At 44.8% G+C, this 8,849-nt stretch overlaps 1 pseudogene; it reads left to right on the top strand.

Annotated features, from left to right (window-relative positions):
- The first annotated feature begins 1,446 nt into the window (after positions 1-1,446).
- On the top strand, positions 1,447-3,931 carry LOC102420790 (annotated as a pseudogene).
- Positions 3,932-8,849: the final 4,918 nt, after the last annotated feature.

Here is an 8,849-nt window from a genome sequence, read left to right as displayed (position 1 = left end):
AAAAGAAGGAAATTCTACATGCTACTATATGGATGAACCTTGGGGACATTATGCTAAATGAAATAAGCCAATCACAAAAGACAGATAACTATATGATTTCACTTATATAAGGTAACTAGAATAGTAAAATTCACAGATACAGAAAGTAGGACAGTGGTTGCCAAGGCTTGGGGGCAGGGGAGCATAGGGAATTGTTTAATGGATATAGTTTCAGTTTTGCAAGATGAAAAGAGTTCTAGAGATAGGTTGCAAAACAATGTGAATGTTGCTAACATGACTGAACTGTACATTTAAAAATGGTTAAGATGGTAAATTTTAATATTATGTGTATTTTACCACAATGAAAAATAGTGTCTGGGAGCCAAAAACATGGTCTGGACAACAGAAGGAACATTCTGATCTCCTCTCTGCCTCCAAAATCATGATGTGACAACAGAAAATCCAGTTCCTCTCTGGATCTGTCTCCCCAACTATAGGATGAGTAGGTACCCGATTATAGATCCAGTTCAGCTTTAAAATTTTACTGGTACAAGATAGGAACATCCTGAGACCTCATGGATATTCCTGGATCAGAAGCTGTGACTCTCAACTCAATAGCTCTTATATTGGATTCTCATGTGATTATAGCCTCTGCAAGAAGAGAGTTTTTTATTTGTGATCTGTCTTTTTACAACCTATACACTAAGCCTTTAACATGTGCCAGGTGTATCTCCCTTGAATCACCCTTCAGGCTTTGTTCATAATAGATATTCTACAGACATTGGTTAAATCAAACTGGATAAACAATTCTCATGCCTCTATTCCATCATTTTCAAGAGCTTTCATATCTATTATCTCATTTCCTCCCTCACAAGAACTCTGCTAGATAAGACAAGCTATACAGTACTCATTTTACAAATGAACAAACTGAGGCTGAGAAGATGACATGGCAACCACATCAAGCTCTCTTTCTCCTTTGGGATTTCCTCTCCATCCTAAAAGTTTCAGCTCAAGTGAAATAAAAGCATTCATGCTTTGACTAATGGTGACAGCCTAGCATGAACCAGAAGTTATTAGAAAAAAAAAAGACCCAGTACCTTCCCTGACTTGTCCTGTCTCTGCTACACCGCTTAGAGTACTTATATAACTGGATTGTGATGATCTAATAAGTATCTATTTTCCCCATTAGCCCCTGAGCTCATCCAGGACTGTGTTTCATTCATCTTTATATTCTTCCAGGTACTTACCTGGTACTTAATAAAAGTGAATAATGAATGATGTGTGTTCTGTACAGCAGCCTAGCTGTCCTTCCTGTACATTGCAGGGTTTCTGGATACCAATAGCTTTCATTTGGAAAGTGAGAGAATCTTCAGCAGAAGTGTAATAGAGTCCTAAATCTCTGGCTCAGAAAAATTTAAGAATCTCCGAGTCTGGGCTGTTATCTGTGGAGCTCCCTGGTGTCCAAACATGGCAAGTACAGCCATTACTGAGAAGCTGCCACACTCTGGCAGGATAGGGAATAGGGAAAGAGATCTTGGCTTCTAACAACCCTTCCCAGGCTAGTTTCACAAAGAGAATCATCTCCCCTGCCAGAATCAGTTCTAGAATCTTACTGCCAATGTTCACTCATCCATTTAACATCTACTGACCACCTGTTCGTAACAACCCAGTTCCTACCCTCAAAGAGCTCAGTTTTTAGAAGAGCAACTGGTACTTGTGAATAATGTCTTGAAAGGAAATGGTACAGGGGCAGGTGAGGGAGCACAGAAGAGGGACAAGTAACTGCCTAAAGCAATCAGAAAGGATGTACACAGATGAGGGTGAAGGGTTCTAGAATTAGACTGCTTAGGTTTACATCCTGGCTAAGCTGTGTGACTTTGTGCAAACTGAATTGCTCCTGAACACACCAGGGCTGAAGAAGAAGGCATTTCCCAGAGGAGATTATGCCAGTGACCTGGGTACCACCTAGTTTGGAAAACCTCAAAGATGCAAAGCTGTCCCTGAGGCAAATAAGACAACTATTGTTCTGCCTGCTTGGGAGAAGGGACCCCCCCCACCCCCACCCCCAGAAGATAGGGCATATCCTTGGTCCCGCCTCCCACTATCCAGTTAGGTTCTTGGAGAGAATCAGGAACAATGGATCAGAGGATGCTACTCTAGAATTTTGTTTCATTTGTCACTTCCCCTGTTCTTTCTCTGCCATCTCTTGTCTTGCCCCTCATTTTCCCATGTCACGAAATGGGACATCAGGCTGTCTTTAGAGACAGCAACGAAGGGCAGATTTCTACTTCCACTCTTCAGACAGACTGAGAGTGGGAAGAACAGGGAATACAGAGGAGTCCCAAGAGGAGAGGTCCCTAGAACCACATCAGAGTCAAAGGAGAACTTTGATTTAGGATTAGCCTAAAGAGACTGGGATAGGGACTGGAATTAAGCAGAAAACCCTTATGGGCCACTGGTGAGCTATAGGAGCTGGAGTTCAGTGAGGACTAAGCTAGAAGCTTCTAGGGCAGGGGTGAGATTAGTTCAGAGCCCTTCTCCTCCTCCTCTCTGTCACCAGCCTGCTCTTGTAGGAGAACCAAGTCAGCTTTAGCATTTTGACCTTGAGAAAGAAGGAAGAATTGGTGAGGGGGAAGAACCTGAGAACACCATGGGCATATGGAGAAATTAACTACAGTAATGTTCATTAGTTATACCCTGGACAATCTGCTAGATGCTTGTATTATCTCATTTAATATTCACAATCCCACAAAGCACACAGTATTGTCATTCTCCTTTTAAAATGAAACAAAATGCTCTTATACTTGTGTATGATTTTCTGTTTAAGACCTATCTCCCTGGCTTCTGGCTCTCATAGCCACTGCAGTACATTGAGCCCCACAGAGACAGTGCAAGGGCAAGTGCAAGACAGAAGGGCACTGGACAACTCTGTGCTTACTGAGGAAAAATAGTTAAACATGGGAAAGGAGATCCTAAGAAGCCAAGAGGCAAAATGTCATCATGGTTTTTGTTTTGTTTTTGTTAATCCTCACCCGAGGATATTTTTCCATTGATTTTTAGAGAGAGGGGGAGGGAGGAGGAGAGACAGAGAGAGAGATACATCAATTGGTTGCCTCCCACATGTGCCCAAACCAGGGCCAGTGATAGATCCTGCAACAGAGGTACATGCCCTTGACCAGAATCAAATCTGGGACTCTTCAGTCTGCAGGTGGATGCTCTATCCATTGAACCACCCCGGCTAGGGCCATCATATGTTTTTTGTGTGCACACGTGCCAGGAGGAGCACAAGAAGAAGCACCCAGATGCTTCAGTCAACTTCTCTGAGTTTTCTAAGTGCTCAGAGAGGTGGAAAACCATATGTGCTAAAGAGAAAAGAAAAGTTGAAGACATGGCAAAGGCAGACAAGGCCCATTATGAAAGAGAAATGAGAATAATATCCCTCCTAAAGGGAAAACAAACAAAAAAAGTTTAAGGATCCCAATGCACCCATGATGCCTCCTTCGGCCTTTTTCTTGTTTTGTTCTAAGTTGCCCAAAAATTAAAGGAGAGCATTCTGGCTTTCCCATTGGTGATGTTGCGAAAAAGGTGGGAGAGATGTGGAATCACACTGCTGCAGGTGACAAGCAGCCTGATGAGAAGACAGCTGCTAAGCTAAAGGAGAAGTACAAAAAAGATATTGCTGCAAACTGAGCTAAAGGAAAGCCTGATGCAGCAAAAAAAGGGAGTTGTCAGGCTGAAATGGGCAAGAAAAAGAAGGAAGATGAGGAAATTGAAGAGGATGAGGAGAAGGAAAAAGAAGAAGAAGAAGAAGAAGAAGAAGGAGGAGGAGGAGGAGGAGGAGGAGGAGGAGGAGGAGGAGGAGGAGGAGGAGGAGGAGGAGGAGGAGGAGGAGGAGGAGATGATGATAACAAAGAATAAGTTGGTTCTAGCACAGTTTTTTCCTTGTATATAAAGCATTTGCCCCACCTTGGGACACAACTCATTCCTTTTAAAGAAAAAAATTGAAATGTAAGGGTGTGTAAGATTTGTTTTTAAACTGTAGAGTGTCTTTTCTTGTATAGTTAACCCACTACTGAATGGGTCTTTAGATAACCCTGTCCTGGTGGTATTTTCAATAGCCACTAACCTTGCCTAGTACAGTATGGAGCCTATAAACTGGCATGGAAATTTAAAGCAGGTTCTTGGTGCACAGCACAAATTAGTTATATATGGGGTGATAGTTTTTACATCTTCAATTGTCTCTGATGCAACTTATATAATTGTTGTTCTGTTAACTGAATACCACTTTAATTGCAAAAAAAAATTGCAGCTGCTTTGTTGACATTCTGAATGCTTCTCGGTAAATATAATTTTTTTATTAGAAAAAAAATCTATTTTCTTTGCCAGTTATATCAGGATAGGGACTTGTCTATGTTTCCACACCTGCATCCTTGGTGTGACACTATACCTGGCCCAGAAAAGATTTTCAATAAATGTGTGTTCAAGAAATGAAAAAGAGTGGTCATTTTGACTGACTTGCCCAAGTTCACAATGTAAGCTGTACAACCAGGATTTGAATCCTGGGCTGTTTGGCTCCAGAACCTGTCTGTGATCTCTCTATTCTACCCCAACAAAATGCTTTCATGTGGTGTCTCACTTCTAAACGTCCCAACTTGGTGCCCTTATCTCTCAGCTGCTTGTGAGCACAAAAAGCTCACCTATTCTGAGAAAGCAAGTGAGAGAGCAGGAAGAAGAAACAGCCCTTCTGGGGTTGTGCTCTCTTTCTACCCTCTTCAGCTGAGTCCCTCCCTTTCCAAGAAGCCTTTGCAAACAGTCTCACCTATCTACCTGTCTCCCTCTCCTCTAACCTTATTGGCCCTTCCTATCTCTGTGCCATAAAAGTGGCTCCAAGTCACCTGGCTTCTGATAGTTTTATACATTTTTGTGCTTTATTAAGACAATTTAATTCCACAGACATATACTGAAGGCAAATGTGTGCTCAGGCCTGCCTGTGCCAGGCCCAATGGGTGGACACAGAGATGAATCAGACACAACCTCAAAGGACTTACAGTCAGTGGGGAAGACAGACATTAGGTACAGATACAATTAACTAGAGCACAAAGCAAGATGACCTAACTGGTATGAAAGAACTATGAGCAATATGCTACATGCATAAACCTTAATTACTTAATTATTATTATGAAGAGTGTATCATAGGTCAGAGCTCAAAGGTATTATCTGGTTCAACCTCTTGTTTTCCAGTGAAGGAATGTTAGACCCAGAGAAGGGTGAGACCTAACCTAGAGTTTCCCTAGTCAGTCTGGACAAGCCAAGACTAGACTTCAAGTCTTCTTGGGTTTTGTTGTTGTTGTTGTTGTTTGTTAATCCTCACCCGAGGATATTTTTCTATTGATTTTTAGAGAGAGTGGAAGGGAGGGGGAGAAACAGAGAGGGAGAAACATCTACTAGTATGTGAAGGAGACACATTGATTGGTTGTCTCCTGCAGGCACCCCGACCAGGGCAGGGGATAGTACCTGCAATTGAGGTACATGCCCTTGACAGGAATTGAACCAGGGACCCTTCAGTCCACAAGCCAATGCTCTATCCACTGAGCCCAACTGTCTAGGACAGACTTCAGGTCTTCTGAAGCCCAGCCCAGGGCTCTTTACTTGTTCTCTAGTAGCTTTATATGCAGAAGTCTCATATCCCATCAGACCATGAACTCTTCAAGGCCAAGTCAAGTTCTCTGACCTAAGCAAGCTAAACCAGGGCCAACCATGGGCTCAGGAAATGCAGTATGACCACAGGGTGCCAATCCAGCCTTTTGGTCTACTGAATCTAACAGATATCCAACTTTTACCACTATGCTTCTAAAATTGATTTTCAAGTATTTTTCATAGAAAACATTTTTTTTTAATGAGCTCTTTACCCAGAACACTAGTATATAAATCTGATAAAAATCAACCAACTCTGGTTGAAGGGAAGGGAGGCCAGAACTCCACTATTTTCCTGCCCTCAAATCCTGGGAAGGGACCTCTAAGAACACAACTCAAAAACCTTTGTTCTGGGACATAGTTTTTAATGGCCCATAGAATTCATTGTACTATGTGGTCCTCCACTGAACCCTGTCTTTTATGAAACTCACAGTACTTTCTTCCTTATTTTTTTTAAATACATTTTATTGATTTTTTACAGAGAGGAGGGGAGAGAGATAGAGAGTTAGAAACATCAATGAGAGAGAAACATCGATCAGCTGCCTCCTGCACACCTCCCACTGGGGATGTGCCCGCAACCAAGGTACATGCCCTTGACCAGAATCGAACCTGAGACCTTTCAGTCCGCAGGTCAACGCTCTATCCACTGAGCCAAACCGGTTATGGCGTTTCTTCATTATTAATGACAACCACCCGCCATGTGCTCCCAGTAGGGTATGGAGGAGAACCAGGTTTTCCCCTTGTGTTTCCAGGTCTCCATTCCTCTAGAAAGGAGCTGGTCCCAAGTGCTCTGAGGAGGGTGAAGAGAGATCCAAACTCTGCCTGGGGAGGGGTAGGGGGAGAGAGGGAAGCTTCCCTAGAAGCAGCATGGAGGATGAATTAATCTACTCAGTCATTTACCAGCCTGAATCTGATAGGGGCTCTAACTTCATTGTCCCATACTCACTAGCTACATGCACTACTGAGCACTTGAAATGTGTCTAGCCAAAATTCAGTTGTACTGTTAGGTATAAAACACACCAGATTTCAAAGACTTAGTACCAAATGAAAAGAGCCTGCGGGTGTGGCTCAGTGGTTGAGCCTCCACCCATGAACCAAAAGGTCCCTGGTTCGATTCCCAGTAGGGCACATGCCCAGGTTGCAGGCTGGATCCCCAGTAGGGGTGTGCAGGAGGCAGCCAATTAATGTCTCCTTCTCACTGATGTTTCTCTCTAAAATCAATAAAAAACACATTTTTTAAAAAAGAATGTAAAATATCCTATTCATTTATAACCAATAATTTTTATATATTGATTACATGTTAAAGGATAATATTTTGGGTAATTTGGGATAAGTAAAATATATTATTAAAATCAATCGTATCTGTTTCTTTTAAATTAAAAAAAATGTCATTACTAGAAAACTGGGGGGTCCCAGGTTCGATTCACATTATATTTCTACTGGACAGCGCTGCAGGCACATCTCCAGTGGGAGATGTGCAGGAGGCAGCTGGTCGATGTTTCTCTCTCATCGATGTTTCTAACTCTCTATCTCTCTCCCTTCCTCTGTAAAAAATCAATAAAATATATTTTTAAAAAATTAATCATATCTGTTTCTTTTAAATTAAAAAAAATGTCATTACTAGAAAATTTTAAATTACATTTATGGTTCACATTATATTTCTACTGGACAGCATTAGGAGAGACGATTAAGTGGGCAGAGGTGGTGTGTGTGTGTGTGTGTGTGTGTGTGTGTGTGTGTACGCATTGTGGGACGGGTAAGAATGGCAGCCAGGCAGGGAATAGTGATAGTCCGTTAGGGCCAGATTGTGAAAGACGAGTCTATTTCCTCTAGCAGTCAAGACAGAAAAGAAGTCAGAGGGAGTAGGATGCGCCAAGACCCAAAGATATGGGCAGGCACATTGTGTTTCGGGAACTCATTCTCATTTCCTTTGAGCTAGGCATTGACAGAAGGCCTTTTACATCCATTCTCATGTTATCTTCCCAACTACAGGATGAAGAAGAGGTTATGCCGAAGACAGAATTGAGGCTGAGAAAGGATAAGCTATTTATTCTCTAAGTTGTTCCTTCTCTTTATCCGAAAAGCCTCTTGGAGACAGTGTGCTTGTCTTAATCGCCTCTCAGTTTTCCTACACAGCACCTTGCACGTGGTAGGCGCTCAGAAAGTTGTTTTTGAACCAAGGATGTCCCTTCTCGAGTCAGAGCTCCACGCACAACGCCTGGGAGCAGAAGCACCAGGGGGCGCCCACGAGCCCGCCCACCCTCCCGTCCTCGGGGCCCGGGCGGGGATTTCAGGCCTGGGTGCGGTCCTTCAGCCCCAAGCAGTTGCGCGCCTCCGCGAGAAGCGGGGGCCGGGGGAGCCCCACGTCCTCGGCGCGCCCCGCCCCCTCCCCAGAGCCCGGGCGCGCCGAACGGCCGGGTGCGGAACGACGACGCGACATCCTGTTTTGGGGGCCCACGGCTCCGCCTGCGCCTCTGCTGATCTTGTCTTTCCCCGGGTGCTGACGCCAGCTCCCCTCCCCCCCCCCATGTCCGCACCCTCCCCAGGGGTCTGGGGCCTTCCCACTGCTGAATCACCACCCCTGCACCACTCCGCACCCCCTCGGAGCTCGGGGCTGGGGTGGGGAATGCCCAGCTTGACCCACTGTAGCCCGAGACTTGACCATCGCTCGACCCCTGCACTTGACTGAAGGCACCAGGCCTAGGGGCGCCTGTTCTCAGCATCGTCCAGCGGGGGGGGGTGGGGGGCTAGATGCGGGAGGGGGCAGAAGCCTAGATCCTAGTTCAAGGCCTCTGGCGGGGGGGGACTGGGAGGAGCGGAAAGGCCTGACCTGAGGGACAAAGAGGCAGAGGGGTGGGGGAGCCAGGACGGGTAGGGGAGAACCAGTGGGGGGGGAGGCGAGGGGGGGGGGCACCCACCTGGAGCTTCCCAGGAGCCTGGGCCTCGTAACGTGTTGCATCTTGGTCAGGGAGTTATTAGACCCTATGATGCTGGCTAATTCTATACGATGAAATGATAAGAAAAGAGATTACGTGCACATTAACAGCTAGGGTGTTGGAGAGGGACGGTGAATAGGTGGGGTGAACGGGTTGTGGGGAAGTGACGTATCACTACAAGCGTGAGAGCTTGGTGCTGGTGGAAAAGTTTATCAGAGCGATGATATATCATATGTAGTC

Source organism: Myotis lucifugus, unplaced genomic scaffold (genome assembly GCF_000147115.1).
Source record: "Myotis lucifugus unplaced genomic scaffold, Myoluc2.0 scaffold_138, whole genome shotgun sequence".
Lineage (NCBI taxonomy): Eukaryota > Metazoa > Chordata > Mammalia > Chiroptera > Vespertilionidae > Myotis > Myotis lucifugus.
This window is presented reverse-complemented; position numbering and strand designations above follow the sequence as displayed.